This window comes from Ambystoma mexicanum, chromosome 1p, assembly GCF_040938575.1.
Source record: "Ambystoma mexicanum isolate Mex_15411 chromosome 1p, UKY_AmexF1_1, whole genome shotgun sequence".
Lineage (NCBI taxonomy): Eukaryota > Metazoa > Chordata > Amphibia > Caudata > Ambystomatidae > Ambystoma > Ambystoma mexicanum.
In genome coordinates, this window is record NC_090921.1 from 526,905,774 (window position 1) to 526,929,462 (window position 23,689).

General features: G+C 47.2%; 1 protein-coding gene across 2 annotated transcripts in view; it reads right to left on the bottom strand.

Moving 5' to 3' along the window:
- The window catches only part of TJP3 (tight junction protein 3), a 363,200-nt gene extending 340,059 nt beyond the window's left edge, over positions 1-23,141 (bottom strand). The window contains exon 1 of one of the 2 annotated variants that reach the window (XM_069649428.1): positions 22,908-23,141. The gene's annotated coding sequence lies outside the window, so the exon portion shown is untranslated. The remainder of the gene's footprint in view (positions 1-22,907) is intronic. The other variant, XM_069649427.1, reaches the window with a different exon arrangement.
- Positions 23,142-23,689: the final 548 nt, after the last annotated feature.

Below are 23,689 nucleotides of genomic sequence, written 5' to 3' on the forward strand. Positions count from 1 at the left end.
CTTTATGGCCTCCCGGGGTTTGCAGGATAAAGAGATTGCCGTCTGACGCGTCACCTCACATGAGCCATCACAGAAAATCCGACTTTACTGCCAGAGCAGATCCCTCGCTCCTCGTCGCCCCCCTCGATGGCATAACAGCTTATGCTGGGGAGAAGGGGAGGGCGAGTGATTAAGAATTCTGCTTTGGAAAACAAAAAGCTGTGCATTTCGCTTTGGACCATTTAAGTGCGTTTCTCTGATGGATACGGGAGTCTATAATATAATTGATGCCGGCATTTTAGGCACGCATGCCACCATTATCCATTCCATTCGGTAGCATTGAGTCCAGTACTGGTTTCAACTTCCATTGTGGGGTTCGTAGTGCAGAATTTCCCCATTTTAAACCCAAGCTAAAACCAGACCTTAACTAAGGTCTCTAAAATGCTATTTTAAACCCAAGCTAAAACCAGACCTTAACTATGGTCTCTAAAATGCAGATGATAATGTTGGCAGTCATGCTACGATTCCAAATTCAGGTTATATGCGAGGCAAGTGAGACGGGGATTAATAAATTAGTAGGATTGTCAAATGGCAAGCAAACGCCGAGCAGCAGGGGCTTGAAAACCTGTCCCACGCTAAAGAGGTTGGAGGCCAGCAGGAAGCGGGATTTAAGGGCCCACCGTTTCCTCTCCAAAAGGCAACACTTTGATGTTGCATCCTGTCTGCAGGTTAAACAATCAAAGGTACACTAATCAATTCCACCTGTGGCACAATACATATTTTAGGTGGGAGGGCTAGCAAGTTTGCTTGAAATGGCAAGTGCTATTTGTATAGAAATTGGATAGATGTATGGGATATTTGTGTCAAACTGTTGAAGGGGTGGGTGTATAATTTGGGAAAAGGAATGCTGGATTCCCCACATTACTGAAATTGTGTGATCCTGGGCAAATCACATGTGCTCTCTGTGCCTCAGTCCACTTAAGTGCCAACTGTGGGAGTCCATAAAGCGGTGCCCATCCTAAGAAGTGCTACACAGAAATGAAGGCAGTAGTTTTTGCTTTGGTATAGGCACAACTGCCCACAACCCCCCTCCCAGTGCCCCTCTACAGGCTTAATTCATAATGCATGGAGGGTGTGCGGATGAGATTTATTTCGAAAGGATGTTGTTTGAACACACACACTACAATTTCTAGGTGATAATTATTTTAATGTAGAAATATGACCCTTCACGCCATACTCGAGAGTTTCAACCATGTCGGCTACTCGGCAGGAACAAGGGCGTTGATAACCATGCCAATAGCATGGGGCAGGCAATCGGCCCTTAAGTAGGCTGCAAAAGCGTACTGTCCACCGTCAGTATGTTTAAATTCAAAGTTTTATATCGTGCCATGATTTGTCAAACGATAATCGCTTCAAGTCGATTGAGAGGCCAACGTGGGGATCTATTTATTATTTGCTTGAGGGATACTTGGGTCCAAATGAGAGGTTTACCCTTTCTAAGTAAAGTATCAGACAACAGTTGGGATGCACGAAGTGAAGGGTTCCTCAGAAACGGACGCTTAAAGTCCGTCCTCTCTAAAGAAGGTGCTTTCAAGAATTCGCACTGCTGCAACGCGCTGCGCATAGAGACAGGGAGTGATGCCGACTTGGCACCCAAGGGACTCACGCGTGAACCTCCATTTGAGAGACGGGATCCACATTTTACTTTTGTGCAACTGGTTACACATTATTTTTACTTGATCCATTTTGTGGCATGTGGGTTACTGAGTTCCTGATTTCTAGAACGATTAACTGCTGCGTTTTAAAAGAAAACAGACCACGGATGTAAACATCCTACTCCCAGGATATGGAGCTGCAGACATCGGTTGGCACGTGCCGCTTTACTCCATTGAATTGTGACTTTTCCGTTTAATGTTCACAAGGTGAGAAATAAGCAATCACCCCTGCATCGAGGAGTGGGAGAGGGGGAGGAGTGACACACGGGGCCTGTAATGGCCCTCCAGCCAAAGCTTAAATAGGCAAAGGCTTCGGCCGTTTACCGGCCCTGAACGCCCGCCCGACAAGGGGGTGATAGCCAGTCACACCACAAAGCTTTATCCAGGGTGCAAACATCTTTTTTTGGATGGGAGATGGGCTATGCACGTTTTACACATGCCCAATCTCCCATTGAAAAAAGGACAGACAAGATGGCCGCTGCCACAGTAGATAGAAAAGGGATTATTGCGCAGCATGCCACAGATGGGAGGGACTGTGGCTACCTGCAGGTAAGAAGGGGGGGAGAAAGTGTTAGTGATGAGAAGTGGGCCAGGGGGGCTGGAGTAGAGACTGAGCATCATAGCTCTGAAGCACCAAAACAAAGAGGGAGTCGGAAGGTTGGAACACAGGAGGACTCTGGCAGTTTCTTCCCCGTTGCACTGCAGGAAGGCATGGCAGGATTTAAAATACAAACAAATTAATGGAATCAGACTGTTCCAACATGTGTCCTTTGCCTTCTGACATACCCAGGGTGCCTAGCCCTGTAGGAAATGGGGAGTGCAGGTGGTTGTAGAGAGCCCTAGCTGAAATCAAGATGGTTGAACACCCAGCTTTAAGCCTACCTCTCCTCTAGCTCAGCCCCTTAACAGGTCTGAATGAATGATATTTTATTTTTATCGAGCCCATACACAAGTGTTTCAGAGCGCGACGAGGCAAGCGAGGGTAAACAAATAAGGACAAAACAAAGATCTTACTAGGCCCAGTGACATTGAGGACGTGCAAGTGCGGGGAATGGAAAGTGTTGAACATATGATGGAACAACAACAGGTAGGGTGGCCAGCAGGTGGCAAGTGCAAGAGTAAGGTGTAGACAACAGGTGTCTGATAAGTGCTGGAAGGGGACTGTAGGGTTGCATATACAGACCCAAGTGCAGGCATTGCCAGGAGGCAGTGTGGGTGTGTGGCTGGGAAGGCAGGGATCTGGGCCTGAAATCAGAGAGTAACCAGGTGCCAAAGCAGACATTAGCAGGGGAGAGGAAGAGCTAAGGCAGAATCAAAGAGGAAAGTCTTGAGGTGCTTCTGAAACCGAAGATGGTTCTCCTCAAGTTTCAGAGAGGCAGGGAGGCTGTTCCAGAGGGAGGCCCATAGCCCCAACTCGTTGCTTGGAGAAGCGACTGATCCTGAGGAAGTTGGAGGCAACAGAGCGAAGAGCTCGAGTAGGAATGTATTTACAGAGTTGAAGGTATTGTGGACCGAGGGCCCCAGAAAGCCTTGTGGACAATGCAAAAAGTCATGAATTTAATCCTTGCAGCCATTGGGAGCCAATGAAGAGATTTCAGGGCTGGATAGATACTATCCCAGGGCTTGAGGCAAAGGGCATTTCTCGCAGTCCTGTTCTGGATGAGCTGCAGAAGGCGAAGAGTGATTGCAGGCAGATTTACAAAGAGGCTGTTGCAATAGTCGAGCCTCGAGAGAACCAGAGCTCTGGAGACAGTGAGGTCCTGGGGTGTGGGGGGGGGGGGGAGAGGAAAGGAAGAATACCTCAGAGGAGGTGCAGTTGATAGACTTTAAGACATTGGAGATGCGAGGAGAAAAGGACAGCGTGGAGTCAAAGATGACCCAGAGGTTCTTAGCCTCGCAAGTGGGAGCAGGGAGAGGGCCAAGGGAGGCCGGCCAGAGAGTGACAGGAAAGGAAGGTGCAGGTGTGCCGATGAGGAGGATCTCTGTCTCACTGGCATTAAGGCAGAGGTTGTTGACGGCGCGCCACTCCTGGATTGCAGACAGAGCCGGAGATGCGAGACGCAGAAGAGGCAGCAGAGGGGAGCCTGAAAACAAGTTGGGTGTCATCTGCATAGAATTGAAAGTTTGAGCAGAGAGCAGGAATGCAGTGGGCGAGCGGTGCCAGGTATTGATTGAAAAGCCAAGAAGAGAGGTTAGACTCCTGGTGAACACCACAGGAAGACAGTGAGATAAGAGGAAAGGAAGAAACCAAGTTGGTCATGGGAGGGTCAGTTGGAGAGGGGGGAAGTCCGCAAGGCCAGGGCCTGATCAGTGATACCTAGATGATCACGGAGGCGATTGAGCAGGATGACATGGTAGACCGTGTCAAAGGCAGAAGAAAGATAGAGTAGGATGAGGACAGATGGGATATTAGAATCAAGGTTGAGGAGCAGGTCTTCATTGATGTTCCAGAGAGCAGTGTCCACGATTCTGGCATCTCTGCAGCCAGACTGATGGTCATGGAGACAACCAACAGAACGGTGTAAAGATTAAGCTGGGAGATGACCAGCTTTTCCAAGAGTTTGCCCAGAAAAGGAGTGATAGAGATCGGGCAATAGTTAGCCGGGCAAGAGGAGTCAGCAGTGGAATTTTTGAGAAGAGTGTGCCCACAAGAGCGCTTCAGAGTGGAAGGCTCCAGAGGCAAAGGAGCAGTTACAGAATTCAGCCAGAGCAGGAGCAAGGTTGTCAATGTGGTCCTTGATGGTTTTGGGCAAACAGGGAAGAACCTGTTTTGACAAGACATTCATAGATCAGACTTGTCTCAGGCGAGAACAGAGGAAATGATGAAAAAGAGGGAGGAGAGGCGGCTGAAGGGGGCCCAGAGGTAGCAGAGAGAGAAGGAGGAGGAGGAGGAGAGGAAGACGAGAGGGTGACCAGGATGTCCTGTTTTTTTAGATGAAATTAGAGTCAAGGGCCATGCAGAGGGTCTGGAAGGTGCTAGACGTAGAGACTGCAGCAGGGTTGGCCAATTTATTGCAGATTTGAAAGAGTTCGGCCTAGTTGTTAGATGCAGCAGAGATGCGGGCTTGGATATAGGCTCTCGTCTTAGTGCGGACAAGGAGCCGGTTTTGCCTTTGGAGCAAGCGGCAGGCCAGTTTGTCAGAGGATGTACAAGAAGCCTGCCATTTCCTCTCAGCCGCCCTACACTTGTGTTTAAGGGTAACTAGGTCAGAGTTGTACCAAGCGTTGCACTTGGTTTTGGGCTTCAACCGGATCCTCATGACAGGGGTAAGAACATCAAGAGTATTAGAGATAGAAGAGTAGAGCTTGGAAAAGGCGGTGTCAGGATGCGAGTCAGCCGGAGGAGGGGGGAGAGAGAAAGTGGTAGCGAAAGTCTCAACTGACCCACGCTTCATGGGTTGGATGACCCAAGAAGGTAGGTGGCAGTGATGGAGTTGGCTTGGCCTGAGGGATAGAGGGGGAGAGATGGAGAGATGGGAGGAAAGAAGAGTGATCACTCCAGGAGGGAGGAGTGGTCAGATGGATAGAGACGGGGGAGGGCTGAAGAGATCAGAGCATCCAGAGTGTGTCCTGCAGAATGAGTCGGGCCAGAGGGGAGAATAGAGAGAGAGAGTCGCAGAAGTCGCGAAAGAGTCCAGAGGGTGAACAGGAAGCATCCTGATGGATGTTGAAGTCTCCAAGAAGGATAAGTTAAGTGGTCAAGGCCAGGAGGGAGGAGGAGAGGTCCGTCCACTCAGAGAGGAAGGAGGAGATCTGCCCAGGTGGCCGATAGATAGTAGCCACGTTAAGAGAGTGTCAAGGTTAAGAGAGTGTCCAGGAGAGAACGAAAGCCTGCAGACAAGGCAATCGAAAGAGGAGTACGCTTGCATAGGAATGACAGAGGCAGGAATCCACTCAGAGAAGATCAAGGCTACACCACCTCCGGAGCGGTTGGGTCTGGGTGCAGAGAGGATCTTGTAGCCATCAGGAATGAGAGTGTCAAAGCTCAGGACAGAGCTGGCCGTGAACCATGTCTCGGTGAGACCGAGGACATTGAGGTCAAGTTCTTCCAGGAGGCGGCAGATGTCAGAGCAGTGTTTGACAGCTGAGCAAGAGTAGAGAGTGGCAATATGGAGAAGGTTGCCATCCTTGAAGGACTTCCGGGAGGGGTATAAATCAGAGGTCTGCAGAGGTGTAGAAGGTGCCTGCGTGGGGCAGTGTCATGATCTCTGCTTCCAAAAGGTCAGGGTTTTCCCAACTCCCTTGGAAGCAGATCCATAACCCAAGTTCCGAGTGCCAACCAGTCCCAATTGGGACCTTTTGGACCCAGTCCTGGCGCCAGTGGCACCAAGCTCATAAATATGCCCAGTCCCAGCGCTGGAAGCGCCGGGCTCATAATGCTTGGGTGGACTTACCTGCAGCAGACCATGCCGCTTACTTGCCTGCCAGTTGAGCCTCTGATCTGTTTGGAACTACTTTTCCTGTTGGGTGGGGCAGGAGCCACTCCCTAGATTCAGAACACTGGAACTCTTCTGGAAAGCAGGAACTCTTTTCTTACCTAGGCGTGGCTGTGGAAGGAGACACCTAAGCACTACAGGAGGCTATTTAAACCACACCCGATGGATGAATCTTGCTTTGCGTTATTCTGCATCCTCTGCAGCAGAACGCTCATCGTGTCTTCTGCATCTGATCCTGGGCCTAAGGAAAAAGGCTTACCATCCTGAATCCAGTCTTCAGCAACACCTATAAAGACAAGAAAGAACAGGTTAGCATTACGGTCTTCAGTGACAGCTCTTCACTTACCTGGTCCATCGGCTGTCACCAACGCCTCGCGCTGCATTCCGGCATCTGAAAGACAAAGGCTTACCTACTCTTCGTGCGCTCGAGGTCTTCACACTGCATTCCGGCATCTGAAAGACAAAAGCTTACCAACTCTTCGCACGCTCCGGAGGCCTTCGGCGCTGCATCCCGCATCTGAAAGACAAAACAAGGTGCGTTTAAAGACATTGGGGAACTTTAATACTCACGTGCCATTACTCCTTTCCACATCTAACCCAGTGGGTATTCCGGCACCCTGCAGCCGCTCCGAACTTGTACCTGCAAAATACAGTTAGAGCGCATCGTGAAGCAGGCAACAAGCGCTTACTTACGTGCTTCCAGGCGCTTCTATTCATCACACGGGCTCCATCTTCAACTCACTTCAGCCCGTCATCCGCCATCGCCGGAACCCTGCAAAACAAGAAACATCATTACTAAAGACTTTAAAGACATTAGAATTACTCGAAACTTACCGTTCGTGCAGTAAACGACGGACAGCAGTCCTCTGAAGTCAAGAGGCCTGCTCCCCTTATCCAGTGAAGAAACTGGTTACAGCACCCTGCCCCGAGGCAGATGGAGAGCACGGCGTTCACTTACCTAAGACATCTTACCCTTCGAGTCAGACATACAGTGCACAGAGGTCCAGCCCAAAGAGCCAGCCGTGTGTTACACATCACCTTTGAAGATACGGTATACGCCCAGTCAAGACCGGCGCCTCTACGGGAATCAGGTGAGCGTTACAGGCAGAAGAGGAAGGAGGAAAGGTCAAGGTAGCCAAGGAGGAGGCATGGGGGGAGGGGAGCGGCAAGGAAGCTGAAGGGAGAGACGGGACAGCAGGAGAAGAAGGGAAATTGATGAGGCGTTGGAAGCGTCTATCAGAGAGTAGAAAGTTGGCCTGAGGGCCTTGGACCATGACGGTGCCATTAAAGCAGACATTAATGATTTATGGAAGGGGTCCAGGAGTGCCTCCCACCCGGTGCCACCATTAATGGGAGAGGAAGAGAAGGGAGAGAGCACAGAGACCATATCAAGAGTCCAAAGGTCTGGCAAAGGAACGGCAAAGAGGATGTCGGTAAGGGTCTGTCTGGAGGAAGCGCTGGAGTAGGTGTCAGCGATCGGGAGACCAGGGTTAGAGGCCAAGATATCCTTTTTGTACCTCTTCCTACCAGACGTAGTGAGAAGGGTAGGAGCTAGTGCCTTCCTGCACCCTCCCCCCAAGTGTTTTACAATTAGGCAAGACTTCTCAACGCATTAGAGCACAGACTAAGCTTTTTTCATGCCGGCCACTAAATGAAGCAAGGTGTAAATAACCATTAGCTGAACACATCTGTAAAATGTTAAATTGTATTTCGTTTTTCTCAAAGCACGGTAAAGAGCAGTAGCCTCTGTGCCAAAAGTAATGTGGCCTGTGCTAAAAAATGGATCGCAAGGCATGCAGTGTTGCGTCACCGAGGCTAGCTCTGGCAGAGCACACAAAGTAGCTGAGCAGCTGCTTCCTGTCCATCAAAAGCCCATGCAGACTAAGTATAGGGGAGTGTACATGCTCATGCACACAATGCAACATTATGTGAAAATAAGGTTAAGGGGAATTACTGGACCAGATAAAATAGGAGTAGATTGTGTGGAGAGTATGGCTGGAAAATGTGTTTATATATACATTTTCATAACATAGCAACATGATGAAAAATGAAGCTATAATGTATTCTTGCATAGCTAGCAATATGCTAAGTAGTATGTCCCAAACTGACAGGAAGAAAGACTGCAGCATCCCTTGTAAGGGAAGAAGGACATTTTTGGATGAGCCATGCCAGGATCCAGTGACCAAGTCAAAGTCCTGTACTTTGCGAAGCCCCAGGCCATTCAGCCACACCCATCTATTATGACCGGTCCCCTGAATCAAAAAAAAAAAAAACACGTGTTTCCTGAGCGGTTTCAGTAGAAGCCATTTTAAAAGAAATCCTCTCTGCTCACTGAAGCAGGGTGTGGCTCCAGAAAGACAGGCCAGAATGGGACTTCGTAACGGAGGAAAACTCAAGTGAAGCACGCCCATGTGAGTATACTCTTTCAAGTGATAACCATATCGTACTTGTTATGTGAGAAAATGAGAAAAAGTTACTCCAATGCGCCAACCTAATTTTCTAAAGGTGTTCAAAGGTGAGTTAGTGAAACATCCAATTGATATTGTTTAGTTGGAGTTAAATTCAAAAAATGGTTTTGAAAGAATCCAGTTCAATATTGATAGTATTCTCAGAATGCTCTTTATTGTCGGTATTTAATTGAAAAAACAAATCACATCTTGCCTGGTGTTAACATCACACCTTATGATTTTCAAGTCAGTTGTCATATGTTATGTGATGATACTATGGTGTGTAAATGATAGTATGGTGATGTGGATGATGTACAAGGTCAATGGATGGAATAGGACATTTGGTGATAAGGAATAGATTGGATTTCATTTGATGTGTTAAGGAGTAGATTGGATAGTAGGTGGGTTATGTATTGAAATTGTTGCATATTTCTGTTTTTCTACTTTTTATAATGGAAATAGGGAGCCTTCGCATATAAAAGACTGAGATGAAAGGGAACATCAGCGTATAAAAGACTGAGATGAAAGGGAGCCCTAGCTTATAAGGACGTTGAGGTAAGGGATCCTCAGCCATAACAGGTCGAGAAGGTAGTAACACGCATTATTCTTTTATGACGATAGAAGCAATAGGATCCTTAGCATATTAAAATATTTGGGGAAAGTGGTATTACAAAGGATAGAAGGAAAAACAGTAGTGGCTCGGTATAAGGAATCGGCCTGGATTTAAGTCAATTATTTGTGTATATTTTCTCTTGCTGTCTTTTGTGGTAAAAAAGGAAGGAAGGTGAACGAGTTGTGGTGTTTAAGTGTGAAATCGAAGTGGAAAAAGTATAAAGGGGTTGGGGGAAAAAGTGGGTTGATCTGTATTTTTTTGTGAAAAGCATGCATAACAATTGGGTCTAAGTGAAGCATAAGGGACGAGCGCAACATTATGGAGGAAGAAACTCCAATGAAACACATGCATAGGTTTCTGCCACTGTATTGTGACAGAAAAAAGAAACAATGAATAGTAGAAACAAAAAGGAGGGGTGGGGTGTCCTGCTCCTGGCCAGATCAGGGCTCTCATAACAGAAACATGTTAGAAAAAATGTCAATTTTTTAGCAGCAAAATATAAAGGGAACAAATCCCAAAAAAGAAAAGATTCTAGATCTCTGGCAAGTATTTCAGGATATGGAAGATCAGGAAGGTGAAAAAGAGATCCAATGTAGGGGGATATACTCCACAATGCCTTAACCTGCAGTAGGGTATACAAACCCAGTCTATAAGCCTCCAATGGTAGAGTGAGTGTCAACAGGATTAGCAACTAGGGAGGTTGGGGGGGGGGGACAAGAGCTTTTGCACCTCCATATAACCCATGCACAAGCACCAGAGGGGCCACAAGTAGACATAGACAGCGAGTTAAGAGCATAGCGAGAAAGGTTCGTCAGGTTACAAGAACCTGAAGAAGTATCACCAGAAATAAGGGTACTGGTGCAGAAAATAGGGGATTGGAAGTCAGGACATTTTTAGCTTAGGTTTAACCCTGGGGCAATAAGAAATGTTTATGTTGAAAAAGATGATATGCAGATGGTATTGGTGTTCCTGGGACAAGTAGAACAAGCAAGTGAAAATGGAGAGGAAGATCAAGGTGGTAGAAATAATGATGAGGCAAGGCAAGAAGGAGGTGAGGTGGTGATAAACCCATCCTTGCCACAAGAGGCAGTGTGGAGGGACAGACCAAGAAATAGACCAGATTTAATGGTGGTAGTACAAGAGCAGAAGAATACTTCAAAAGGGGTAGATGACAAAATAGATATGCAGATGCCTCTTATGCATAAAGGAGTAGAGATAACGCAGTATGTGCCATACCCTCAAATGGACAAAAATAATTTGATTAAAGCTCTCCCCCAGTTTGGATCTATGAATTTGAAAAACAAACAGCAGGAGTAGCCTTAGCACTAGGAGATTTTAAGAGTCTACTGGTCACCATAGTTGGGGACCAGGCTAGGGACATATGGGCAAGTTCATGGTACTCTGGGTTAAGTCTTTCAGATACTGAACATAATGGAGCAGCCTTTAATGAGGTACGGGCAAGGGTATGAGATGCCCTACGAAGATGTACCCAGATACCCCCCCCCCCCCGACATACATTCTTTAATGCAGTGCACAATGAGTGATGACAAGGACCCAGTTAGGTTTATTCTTAAGTTATAGGAAAAGTGGAGAGTTGAGATAGTACCATTTTTCTATTTTATCGTAAAGAGGGGATTACAAAAAGAGGTCCAGAAGGCACTAGGTAAAATTGTGGGAATTGAAGCCAAACGCTGGGAAGAGATACAAAGTATAATAGTACACCATTGTAAGAGAATCTAGGAGCGGGACAGGGGGGAGGGGAGGTTGGGGGGGATAGCCCAGAAGCGGCAACCGGACGAGGCAAAACTAGTGAAAAAGAAACTAAATAAGGTTGTCGTCTAAGCACCAGTGACGGTACCAGTTCAGGGGAAAAGGTCAGGAGACACTCAACAAATTGGGAATGCCACAATTGCAGCACTATGGGGTGAAGGACAGGGACAATGGGGTGGGGGGGGGGGGGTATGAAATATGAAGTATGAAGGAGCACCAAGGGGAAGAGGAGGATTTCGAGGAGCAAGAGCAGGAGGCTTTGGGAGGATTGCAGGAAATGGGGGCCTTTCCCAAGGGAATGTTGGAACAGGCATGGGACAAGATTTAATTATGGGCCATCACCTCCATGGCAGGGATTCCAAGGAATGGACAACAGCAATTTGGGCGAGAGGGTCAAAAACAGTTCCCTTATGGGACGGACAGGTAATGGCAATGTGGGCAGCAACCATAGCAGGGTGAGGGAACACAATTTAAAACAATGGCACGGGGAACCAGTGCCACATTCAAAGGAGTTACAATCGCAGGGAGGCCCCTTTTTCATTCCCCGAGACGAATACATATTCTGATTAGGACAGCCCACAGAGAGCACTCGCAACCGCACACCGTGAAGAGGAGCCCTTGGTGGTATGTCCCTCCACCCCCCCAGATCCTCATTTCTGTACAGATTAAACTTGTTATCCTTGCAGGATAAAGACTCTTGGCCTTAATTCCCTAGAGGGATGAACTGTAAGCTGGTGTGAGCGTGATTAGGGGTACCCGTATACTTCAGCGGTACCCCTGTAAGTTAGGCTATCTTTCAGCAGTTCGAAAAAAATAGGAGAGACAGAGTACAATAGGTGTCCAGGAGAAGGGGGGGGGGGAGAGAGTGTAGTGGAGGGAGGGTGGAAGCGAGTGGGAAGCAGGATGGGTAGCACAGGGTAGTCACTGGGCACAGGTAAATTCTAAATAGCAGCAAATGGTCCAAACAGCTAAATTCAAAACAGCAACAAATGGTCCTAAAAGCAGTCCAGTCACAGGCCATAAGCGTGGGAATGAGAGTGAGATGGGGTGAAGGTGGAAAAGTCGGGGGTGTTGAATGACAAGATAGAGTTGACTAACTCATGGTTGCAAAGGTGATAGTGTCACGGTAGTTCAAGGTTACAGGAGGTTGTGAGAGCACCAATCACAAAGTGCTTGAGAAGGGACCAGGGAGACCTCACGCACCGAACAGGGAGCAGACAGGGCCTTAGGAAGTGGGCCTTTGGTGAGGGGGCCAGCTAAAGCCTGCCGGTTCCCGATAGGAAACTTCAACGGTGCAGTTGCCCAATGGGTGAGAAGGAGGACAGGCTGAGGAGGAACTCCAGCACCATTCAAATCCCTGTGCACGCAGAGGCCATCTTGGAATTGCTGTGATACAGTGATGTTAAATGCACACAATGAGAGTGGTGCCTCAAGCCCCGTTTAAAGAGATTCCAGTGGTAGCAGCTTGGTGCAAGTGTGGATTATGAGGTCAGTGAAGCCTTTGAGGCACGGATTCCTATGGCATCTATTAGGGGGATTCCCCCGCCTTGGGAGGAAAGTAGCCCTTCCTAAAAGGATCATCAAAGGGGCAGTTACCTTGCCATTGTCCCACATGACAGTGATGGAGAAATCCAGGTCAGACAGTTAATACACATCACACTTTTCATAGCTGAAGCCCTGCTCAAAGAGCGGACACTAGTTTGATATCAAATCCTGTTCAATTAGGTTACCCTAGTATCCCACCATGCCATAACCAGGCATGGCTGGCAACCCTCTGCATTGTCCACAAGGCTTTCTGGGGCCTGGGTCCAAAATACCTTCAGTTATCCCTCAGCAAATACCTCCCCTCTCGAGCTCTTCACTCCTCTACCTCCAACTCACTCATGGTCAGTCGTTTTTCTAAGAAACAAGCTGGGGGTAGATCTCCGTCTTCGGCTGGGGCCTCCCTCTGGAACAGCCTCCCTGCCACTCTAAAACTTGAGGAGAACCATCTCCGGTTCCGGAAGCACCTCAAGACCTTCCTCTTTTCTTCTGCCTTCGCCCCCCCTCTCCCCTGCTGATCTGTTCTCTTGGCACCGTTCACCTGGCCACCCTCTGTCTTTTGGGCCCAGGTACCTGCTCATCCTGTCACCCTCCCGCACTGCCTCTGGGCCACCCCTTGCACTGGGGTCTGTATCTGTACCCATACAGCCTCTCCCCCCCTTTTTCTTCCTGCACTTATCGGACCTACCCCGTCTGCTGCCTTAAACCTAGCACTTGCAAATTGCTGGCTGCATTACCACTGTTTGTTGCCTTTATTATTTATTTATTGTTATTTATCTGTTTCTCCTCTGCTTCGCACTTTCCACCTCTCCCCCCTTACATGCACTTTTCCCCTCCCCCCTCTCCCATGCACTTGCACGTTCTCAATGTCACTGGGCCTCGTAAGATCACTGTTTTGTTCTCCCCTGTTCCCCTACCTTGCCTTGTCGCGCTCTGAAATACTTGTGTACGAGCGCGATAGAAATAAAATATCAATCAATGGCTTATTTTTTACAGTTTAACATTATCATTAGGATAACCATTTTATATTGGGACTTGAATCTGAGGTGCACATGGTTAGAAGTCCACCTCTGCCTGCTAGCACTGTGTCCCAGCAGGAATGCACATGTGATTTCTGAACCTGCCCTGAGCCAGTGCAGGGCTGGTGCTGTGGGCGCCAAGGGACTTTCTCAGCAGAAAATATTTTGCACTATAATTTGGGAATGGAGCCTTTATAAAAAGGTGTCCCGATTAGCATACCTCCCTTTCAGAAACAGAATTACCTGCATTGTTTTAGTTACTAAAAATAAAAAAGCTTGGGCTTTCCCTCTTCAACCAGATAGCATTGTATTACAACATATGTTATACTTCTAAATGTCAATGTGAACAGCTGTGTACCCAAGAGGACTTAAGATATAGATAGGATAACAAAGAGCAGCGCAGAACTCAAAAGCGAGCGTGCAAGTATATGATCCCCAAAACCAGGTAAGAGCCAGGAAAATATCTGGCTATTCCCAAGGAAGACTCACCCAAAATAAGTTTTAATGTGCCATAGACAAGGTCAAGAGGAAAAACACTTCTGGCCTATCTGTTGATCGTCACGGGGCCCTTGCATCATGAAGAGGGGACAGCACAGAAGCAGCCTCTCTGCACTAGTCGCCAGGCTCAAGTCAGCCACAACCGTTCCCTCTGGCGGAGAAGGGTGTATCGAAGGATACTACCCCCATGAACCAGCTGCGCAAACAATCCCCCAGAGGCATCCAGCCACACAGGCATCAAACACATCAACCTCCAAACCTTTGCAGCAGCTTGACCAGCAAGCCTGGAGGGCACCTGGAAATCTAGGCCAGGCTTTAGTGCCACACAAGTCTTACCATTAAACCATAACCTCTTAGTTCTCCACTTCCTGGGCTGCTGGATATTTGTGCCCCAATGGTAAAGGTGGGACAATGGAGCCCAGGTGGTGTCGGTAGCTGCATATTAACTACAGTATTATAGAAACCAGGCTCTTTTGCCATTCAGGTCCATACCTGATTAAACTGCAAGGTGGGTGAAATCAGGAGTTTGTTTAGGCTTCAGGGATGCCAATTGCCATGAGCGAATACCAATTACAGGGCGGGAGATGCTCGCCAAATGGGGGCGAGTTAAGAGGTAGGCATTCGTGCCAATAGCAGGGTCAGAAATGGCATGGAGTGTATTGGTATCCTGTTCTTTCACTCCTCCCAGCGCAGCAAGCCCACTGAAGGCAAGGGGAACCTTGTGAACACGCTTGTAGTCTTTTCGTTCAAGATCATGATCTGCACAAAAAGTGAACACGTACGTGAAGAAAGGACAAATGATTGGCTGAGGATTATCCATTTAATGTAGGCTCAATGGTTTCTTGGATACAAAATAAACAGTTTGAGACTAATGGGAGACAGCAAACAAGACTAATCCATACAGATCTCTAGGGCAGTGGGCCAACAGAGGTTTCTCGTCTTGCCATGGCACACCCTGCAGGGTACAGATCAGATGGCGCATGAAGACACATCCCCTTCTCCCAAGGATAAAGTAGATAACCATTTGGACAGCGATTCCACTCTTGCCAGCGTATAGTGCCCAGTTGCTCTTGTGGCTGGGCCAAAGCTCCATAAATGCATTGGATATAGCCTAAAAGAACGGGGAAGGGGTCATGTTGGATGGAAAATGACCCACCCCGTGAATACGGCCCAAGGCAAACCCAAGGGACCACAGATGGAGAAGGATTATTATTCAAAGCAATAAGGACTCCTCTCCCCAAGGTCTATAATGTTTTTGATTTTCTTTGAATGTTTTGTACAAACAAACAAAAACAAAAAAAATAGGGCTATTAGCACAAAATATAACCATATAGGTTTTAGAATTGCAGCATGGAAGTACATGGTTCGAGAGGCATGCTTGGGTCTATTTTGCTCCAGCTTGTTTCCTCAAAGAGCCTGGTTAGCTGGATACCATCATCTATAAAAAGGAGCTACTTTTGGCTCTCCTGGCCAACTGATGCCGAACAAACACACCTATGTGAATTTAACTCTCTCCTTATGTGACAATCTAGAAATAAACATGGACACATCTATACAACATTTAAAGCATAAGGGGCCCCAAATAAAGGACAACATGATAGGTTTACATCTTATGTGGAAGTTGAAGCCCCTTGTCACTGGCTAATGGGCGATACCCAGGAGCTGCTTTTAGCTCCTGCTCATCCAATCACAATTTGGGTCCCTGAAGTAGTAAGTTTCATAGCGTGTTAAGTAACTATACAAACATTTAAGAAACCTAATATTTTTGTAGTATGGAAAGAAGGTTGGGTTTATATGGCACGTATATGAATTGTAAACTTGAACAGTAACTATTGAAAATGGTGCACGTGGGATGTAAAAAGTGAATGGTGTCCTCTAACTCCATCCCTCCGCCATGCTCTAGCTTTTACTCTGGGTGTTAAATTGGATGCCGCCTGTCACATTGAATGTGCAGGGGAAAAAAGATCCTCTGACAGAGATAGTGGCAATAATAGGGTTTTGTGCAGCATCGATCACATCATTTTTGGGGGTTTCCACCCATTTATAACATGGGTGTTCTGGCAAGTTACAAGTGCTGTTTTTATTTTGGACTACAAGGTGGCATTTAGGCCAAAACTATTGCACTGGAGTACAGCTAGGAGGGAGATGTCATGAGAAGGGACACACAGGTTGTGAATGTGTTTATTGACTCACCCATTGACTGCCCATGGTCAAGCTAATCACAATGACCATTCCTGCAACTACCTGCCCATCCCTGACAACACATCCTCCTGGGATTTCTTTGAGCTAGCTCTTTCAGTCAGTAACATCAATCTTTGGCCCGCCAGCTTTATTTCTAAGCAGTCAGCTGAGAGTCAATGGCTTAATTCACGGTGTAAATGTGCCTACACTTGTATAAAAAGAACCAAGTGTGCCTTCAGCCACTTGCCATATTAATTCCTTGCACTGAAGCCCACTTAAAAACAAATATTGACAAAGCCAGCGTATATTAGGTAGCCATTTGCCAGGCACTGCCATCAAATCCCCAAGTAATTACACGATTTTCCAGATGTTGCTCGGTAATACCGTTACCGAAATTCCTATCCCATGTCTACACATAAGCCAAAACTGTTGGCTTTGCCAGTGCTTGTTCACTTGTGCTCCTTCATTTTCTTTGTCTGTGTTGCTCATTCCAGCTGAGGGGAGTGTGAAGAGAAAGGTTCTGTCGTTTCCTTGTCCGTTTCTGAAGTCAGACTGCTCATAATGCAGTCCATACCGTTCGTTATGGACTGCATTCCAAACGTTAGGATTAGGTGAGGTCAACAATGAACTGCGTATGCTAATAAACGAATATGGCCCTTTCACCTCCAAGAGTAATTATGTAAACGCAAACCAACTCAAGAAAGTGGTATTAATATACTTTAAATGGCAACCTTTGAAGGAGAGGTCAAAGAGCAAAGCCATTTCTACAGGCTAACAGAGTCGCATTGTTGGGTCTAGGAGTGTTTTTTGTAAAGGAAATCACCGGCGGTCCGATTAAAATGACTGGGAGATTGCAGGCGAGGGCTGCAGCAGCCCCACTCCAAGCGGTTATTCCCATTGACCCAGTGAGCTACAAGACTCGCCCATGGGAAGTGTGGGACTAACCGTGCATGGTTTATTTTTTCCTAGAGCGAGAGCAAAGATAAGGCAGGGGGCAAATCAAAGGTAGAGCGGGTACTTCATCCAAAGTCTAACTTCAATCAGTGCCCACAGGGTAAGCAACACAGGCAGATTCACAGCAAGTCAGCCTACATCAGCAAAGGCACAGCATATCTAGCACATTAACAGTATTTGGTTGGAATCCAGATACATGGCAGAGATTCTGCAGTATTGACCCAGATAGGTGGTACTTTTGACCAGCGCCCCTGTGTAGCTCTCTGGGGTTCCCATTAGGTCCAAGTAAATATCAAAGATTCTGCCACATACACAGAGCTTTAAGTGGGCCGGGGCTTTGCCAGGTTTCGGATTGAGTTTCTCGACCGGATTTCTTAGGGTAGGAATCCAAAAGATGAAGAGCGACACTACTACTCTTCACCAGTAGATGTCACTGAGCCATATTCAGTAACAGAGATTCTGGAAGTCTGATATTCTAGAGCTTCATTGGTAGTGGCATTAGACCTTTCATGTAGAAGCCATGAGCCTTCATAGTATGTAATATGTCAATTGTCTGCGAATGGTCACCATTGATCATTTGTAAACACCAAAGTTTATTACGGCATGACAGAGGCAATTTGAATATCAAAAGCTGCACACTCACTTCTAGGGGCTCCCAGTTTCGGCAGATCTGGCACAGTGGGATTAAATGCTTTGCCCAGGATCACACACATTGCTTAAGTGGTGAAACCTGGAATTGGCCCCAGTCTACGATTTAATACGTCATCACATAGGTTCACAGCTATAGTTATAAAAAGTATTTATTTGGGTTTCAAGAGACTAACTAATTATTTGTTTTATAGCAATGCCTTAAAACTAAACAAATCTCACAAGAAACATATATATATATATATATATATATATATATATATATATATATTCTCTCTCTCGCTCTCGCTCCCCCCCCTCCCCCCTTCCCCCCCTTCCCTCCCCAGCTTTATTGTTCCCATCGCGTATGCAAGCCTGACCAAATCTGGGTGGACCTGCTTTAGTCATTATTCCATCCAGAATGAGGCTTTGTGCTCCCCTTTCATTTATCACCAACCATTCGCACCTGTTAAGGGACAGTACATTAACCCCTCATTCATGCCTTGGGTCTATAGGATATGACAAATCTCTCTGACACCCCTAAGAGTAAAATTCACAAGACACAGAAGAGAGAAAAGAGAGTTCACATTAGCTCGGGGCTAGAATTCTAGTTACCCATCTCACCCTGAAAAGGGACTAAACTGTTCCTAATGTTGCCGGCTTTCCCAAGGCATCGGTGGTGGACCGCTTACCTGAGGCAAGGATAGAGAGAGAGACATTTTCCCTCCTGCACTCACTGGCACTCCTGTAAAGCCCGGGCACGCCTTAACCCTTTTCATACATCAAGTTAAAAAGATGCTAGATGTGTATATACTCCCTTTTATTTCTTACACTTCTACGCCTCCGCCTCTTGAAAAGGCACTCAACCAGTAGATTAACTATTATATTGTCTAGTCAGCGCCACCTATGTGGACCTTATCCCACTGGATAAAACAAAGGCGATTCTGCGAGTTCTATCAAACAAAGTAACTCTGGATCACAGCATGGGCATCATGTTCCCTTATCTGGGAACTATATCAACCGGTTTCAGCAGAGTTGGCTGAATAACCGATTTCTTCAGGACTGAAAAACCTCTTTTGCTCTGTTGATTCTCCTAAGGCTACTCTCTTGCAGGGACATCATTTTATGCCAGGGGTAGCAGAAGTGACATCACACGACCCTTTGCCTCAGATGACATCACAGGAAGTGATGTCATTTGACCCCGCCCCAAGTGACATCACGGGAAGGGATGGCACACAATCTTTCACCCCTTCACAAAACAGGAAATGCATCACATAGCATTGTTCCTCAGTACACTAAGAAAATTATGGTTAAGATATAACTGTAATACGATATACATTTCATACAAGAATGGAGCACCATCAGCGTGTGTAGGTCCATATTACCAAATGAGTGTGAATGTAAGGAGACATCCAACACAACAACCAGAACTATTTTACTTCAGTCTGGCTAATCTGTAACCAAACAGAGCATCTAGAAGAGACCTAAACCCCAAAAGGAGAGACATCTAGTGCCTGGCCACAGAATGGAAACAGCAACTGACCAACACAAGTCAAAACAGAGGTCAACCAGAGGCTGTACCACTTCATGCTTTTACACTTGGACAATATGCACAGGGATTTTCTTGTCAATGGTGCACTTTGAACCATAGCACCGCAACCAACTCCAACAGTCACCCAGAGGCTGCAAATCCCCCAACCATTTTCACCACGGGCACCCCACCATCCACTGCGAGTGGCCAAGGTCCCTCCAACAGCTTTAAATGTCTGGAGCCCACTCTCGCCCTCCAACACCTTCCACCTCCAATGCCTTGGTCCAACACCTTCAGGTTTACACAGTGCCACCCTCTACAGCATTCTCCAACACCATCAACCTCAAGCGGCTAGCAACTTAAGTCTCCAGTAGCTGTCCTTCAAAACACCAACACTGTGAATCTCAAGTACCCTCCTCAAATATCCTATATCTGCATTCAATGCATTTCTACTCTCTTCAAAACATTAGGTTTCAAACATGCTCTCCCAACATCTGCATTAGTAAATCTTAAGTCTCCAGTAACAGCCTCCATACCATTGAGCCTCAAGCACACACCTCAAACCCAGAGCTGTGCCAGTGGTTATGAATGATTTGAAACCTTCAAGCCATCACCTTTCTGTTTTACTTATTTGGTAAGTAACCCACCGTGTTTTTGTTAAATCGGAGATAGAGGGGATGGATGTGTTGCAGTTCACAGTAATTGTAGTTTTTTGCAAATTTTAAAAAGTAAACAGCAGCAGCTCCATGACATTACCCCTAGAAAATGGCCATTTTATTATTTTCGTTGTCCTTTATATGTTGCTTAATGCCAGCCTCTGCCAGCGTCTAAGCACTGGAACAGGAACTGAATCCATTTTGCACTGCATCCTCTTCTTCCTAAAACAAGTGCTTTTCCCCCCCAAGCTATCCTTCTGAATAAATATATATATATTTTTTTTTTTTTTGCTTGCGGAGGCAACAGATGGTTTACTTCAAAGGCAGAGGGTAACTTAATGTAAATTCATTATCTCACCTTGCGTCTGTCTGCAGGGTGCCTGTGATGCAGGTCTGGCAGATCCGGTTCAGGTCACACAGTGCCCAGGCACGGTTGGTGACAGAAGCCACTGGGCACACCCCTCATCACAGGCCCAGTGGCTCACAGGATGTGCAATGCAGACATGAGATTTGCATTCATGCAGTGAGGCAACTCATTAGGCGAGCAGGGCCGGCTGATCTACCTCTATCCCTTGATCCACATGGGATACCAAAGGGAATATAACCCTTGATTCAAGCAGCCTGAATGTACCACAGGGGATGTCGCCCAACCAGATGGGACGCATAAAAGACAAGGCAGTAGCCTTAGGAGAGCCAACGGAACAACCTGATGTAAAGCAGCGATTCAACACTGCGGAAACCGGTCCACATAGTTCCCAGATATGGGAAAAGTATGCCCATACTGTGATCCAGAATTACTTTGTGGGATCTACATCAAAGAATCCCCTTTGTTTTATCTGGTGGGACAAGGTCCACATAGGTGGCACTGACTAGACAATGTAATAGATCATCTACTGGTACAGTGCCTTTTAAAAATGTGGATGCGTAGGAGCGCAAGAAATAAAAGGGGGTATATTCACATCCTAGCATCTTCTTCAACTTGATGGATATAAATGGTTAAGGCGAGCCCATGAGTGCCAGGAAGTGCAGCAGGGAAAGTTTCTCTCTCTCATTATCCTTTCCTTAGGTAAGCAGTGCACCACCGATGCCTAGGGAAAGATGGCAAGATCAGGGGCAGCTTAGTCCTTCTTCAGGGTGAGATAGGTGACTAGAATTCTAGCCCCGCATTAACATTAAATCAATTTTCTCTCTTCTAGGTGTTGTACATTAATCCTGCTATTGTAAATCTTCGTTGACACAAAACAACTTAGCAGGTAAGCACAGTGGCAGCCCCTAAGCTGGGAAGTCACCAGCCAGCTAGTACTGCGTCAGATGAACAGTGCGGGGGCTTTACCCATCCCGGACAAGCTCTCTGCGCAACGTAGCACAAAGCCCATTTAAACGGAATTGTTGGCCACCCCATCCCCGTAGCACATTAGGGCCTCTCCTCGATTTCTTATCCTACTTAAGCACTACATATAACCTGGTTCCGGCTAAACGGTAGCGCTCAATGGTCGAAGCACATGTACCCAGCGTACCGGGCTGCACTGTTTACCGGGCTTCCGGGCACATATCTGCCACTGGATGAGAAACACAAACATTGCATTGATTGATTCAAATATTAAGGTGAGCGATGCAAAGTTGCTCAGGCGCCGTGCCATAAAGGTCGCCATTATCCAGCCCTGGATCTTTAGCCAACACCTATTCCTGGCAGTCTTGCAATGTCACTCATATGCCTGAGCCGGCATGCTCGCTTTTAGGAGAAGTCGGGACTGCATAAACGCCGAACTTGGTAGAATGACGCCATATGGCAACAAAAGCGAGATGTTTTGGTGTTCACAGATCCTATAAACCCAATTGCCACCATTTGCAACAAAAAGCCCTCTTGTTTTATCTTTGACAATGCCCCCACCCCCAAGCCCCCTCCACCCAGGGATCCGTGCCCTGGTGATAGCGCGGGTGAGGGCCAGGATGAACTACCAGCCAGTTGAGGTGAAAAGGGTGGGACAGCAGGTATGAGAAACCGTAGACCTTCCCTAGACTCATTACCCACGGTACCTGGAGCAAGCGCGTGTTGTTCGAGCATACTACTTGCCAACATCGTCCTTCGACTAGTCTTGCTTTTTCCTTTGCTCTCCGGCACCTGTAGTTCTGGGTTTATCATGATAAAAACCCATGACTGGGGCACGGTTGCTCGAGTCCCCTAAAACGCAAACACCCGAGGGCAGGCACCTACACATTATGAGAGCAGGTGCCTGCTTTGACAGAAACACCTCACAGAGTCGGACTGGGACATAACATTGATTCAGCCAGCAATGAAAAAGTGGCCCACAGTCGCAAATGCCAATGTGTTCTTTTCTGACAGACTCTTTGAGCAGTAGCCATGGGGGGGGGGGGGGTGAGGGGGCTTATTTTGTAAAATATGATGCAAAAGGTGCATTTTAAAGAATGGGTTCAGTAAAGTCGCAGTGACCGCGGGGGCGCACAAATGAGGGCGACATTTTTGTACCATACCCAGCAACACTGGTCAAAACTCCTAGCTGCACAGTGAAATAACTCAAAACTGCTCTTCCTCTTAGAAACTTTTGAGGTCAATTACTTTGATGGAAAACACAGAGATTTTAATGACAACAGCCTGCACTGTGGGAAGACCCACCCATTTTTGCGAACAAACACGGTTTTATTTGAAAGCCAACACTTACTGAAATGTTTAGTGGCAGCAATCGACCTTTGCGGATTGAGTTCTACAATGTTTTACGGGAAGCAACCAGGCATACTGCCGGTCCTAGTTACGTGCAGTTACAATACTTCCCCGGTGTATTCAATGGAAGGCAGAACAGAGGGTGCACGGTGGGCAGACTAGTTACAGAAGGTGGCTGTACACACCAGACCATCATTGGAAAAGCGATGTCCTGGCGGAACCCCAGGATCGAAGACGGTGACACGCCGCCAGCCCTTACCTATTTTATGCCCCTCCTTCGGGCAACGCCTGTCGGTGAGTGGTCCTGCTGCTTCCCCCGGCTCCAGGGCCCCTCATGTGGGGTGCTGAACTGGAAGGAGTCCCCCGTCTTGCACTGCACTTCCTGTTCCCGAGGGTCCGTGGAGGGCTGGGCCCGGGTCTGCAGTCAGCAGGTGGAGAGGCGGCGTGCAGCTTGAAGGACGGCTCCTGTGCACTGAGCTCGGTGGCTCGCAGTGCAGCCTCCTTCCTTGTAACCCTTGATGTGCCGGACTCGCGTGCTCAGGGGACAAGGAAGCAGTGTGTCAACCAGGGAACTCGCCTGCACTAAAGCGCCTTCCTCACTAGGGCCAGCTTCTAACCAGTGTATCTTATGCCACCCCTGCCCCCCAAACTTTTGATTAATTAAGTCATTTATTTTTAGCGCCCAGACCACGAATGGAATCGCGCCTAGGCGCAACTCGGTAGGTTATCTTTACCATTGCTTTCTGGCGGATCACTTTGTATATATGTACTTCCCGCAAGATTATGCATTAAATAATTACCTTTTGACTAAAAGGCGTACTGGTTAAATTCTTTAAGATGACGTCATGACTGAACACCATCCGAGTTATCACTCCACCGCTGATTACTAACTGATTTTAAAATGATTACACTCTGACATTGCATCGGGAATGATGGCATTTTACAGGTGGTTTCTGGGCTGGGTGCAGGATATTACGGTGATCCTCTAAACACGGAGTTTGGGCACGGTGTTGATGTTCCAGAGTTGGTGAGCCTAAGCAG